This window comes from Rhinopithecus roxellana, chromosome 5 (genome assembly GCF_007565055.1).
Source record: "Rhinopithecus roxellana isolate Shanxi Qingling chromosome 5, ASM756505v1, whole genome shotgun sequence".
Classification (NCBI taxonomy): Eukaryota; Metazoa; Chordata; class Mammalia; order Primates; family Cercopithecidae; genus Rhinopithecus; species Rhinopithecus roxellana.
This window is the reverse complement of record NC_044553.1, coordinates 143,239,118-143,240,415: the sequence shown is the minus strand read 5'-3', so window position 1 is coordinate 143,240,415 and position 1,298 is coordinate 143,239,118. Positions and strand designations below refer to the sequence as shown.

Here is a 1,298-nt window from a genome sequence, read left to right as displayed (position 1 = left end):
TTTTTTTTTTCAATGAGACATTTTCCAGGCTTGAAAACAGGTCCTCTGATTCAAGTCAGGATGCTAGTCACTGAATCCTCATCATTTCTGGATAAAAGTTAATGCACTGTCCTAGAACCCTTGAATACAAGCAATCTCAGTAGCAGTTGTGAAAGCAATGGCATCCAATCTTACAAGAACAATACATGAAACTTTCCTGTAGCCTTTTCTGGTATGACCTGTAATGTTTTATCTTTGTGTCTGTTCTGGGGGAGTTAAAGACAAAATTATTCAATAATTCTTGTTAAAGCGTGGTGAAAAAGACTTTATTCAGGATTACCACAATAGGTACAGAAATCGCTGCAATGAGGTCTTGCAATGAGGAGAGAATGATTAGGTTCAGTACCAAATAGAGCATGCATAGGGTGAGAATTTATAGCCAAGGATCAGAATTGGGTATGTGAATAGAAAAATCACTTAGTCGAAACATCAGGGGTCAGAGGGATTCTGGCTAAACTGACTTAACAGGATTCTTGCTGAAGAAAGGCCAGGCGGTGCTCGCTTCGGCAGCACATATACTAAAATTGGAACGATACAGAGAAGATTAGCATGGCCCCTGCGCAAGGATGACACGCAAATTCGTGAAGCGTTCCACATTTTTAAAAAGAGAAAAAAAAAAAAAAAAAAAAGAAAGGCCAGGCGATCAAACTTTACCTGGGGATTGGTGGAGAATGAGGAATGTGATCAGATATTAGGGGTAATTGACATTTAGTGTAGGAGGCTCTTACTAAATTGACTTAGCAAGGATTGCTAAAACTGAATTTTACAAAGAAGTGAAGATAGGCCCTGGGAAATTTTAGAATCCTGACCAAAGTTTGGCCAAGCAAAGGACATTTGTCAGGAGGAAGATATATAAACCATCTATGGATGATTGTGACAACACAATTTCTGTGGCCAGAACACAACTGTAACCTGACCGAGGTCAGAATCAGTTTATACATTAAGTGCTAGTTATAAGTAAACTTTCATCCTAAGTTCACCTAACATAGATGATTTCTTCAAGGTATAAGTCCGCTTGTGTTGTTATAAAGAAATACCTGAATCTGGGTAATTTATACAGAAAAGAAGTTTATTTTGCTTATGGTTCTGCAGGCTGTACAAGCATGGTACCAGCATCTGCTCAGCTTCTGGTGAGGGCTCAGGAAACTTTACAATTTTGGTGTAATGCAAAGGAAAAGCAAGTGTGTCATGTGGCAAGAAAGGGCATGACAGAGAAAAGGAGCATAAGAGAGATGCCAGGCTCTTTTAAACAAGCAGCT

The 1,298-nt window shown here is 39.1% G+C and overlaps 1 non-coding gene across 1 annotated transcript; it reads left to right on the top strand.

The window, feature by feature from the left end:
* The first annotated feature begins 533 nt into the window (after positions 1–533).
* LOC115897758 lies at positions 534–640 on the top strand. The gene has a single exon (XR_004057554.1). It is a non-coding gene; the product is annotated as a U6 spliceosomal RNA (small nuclear RNA).
* The last annotated feature ends 658 nt before the right edge of the window (positions 641–1,298 follow it).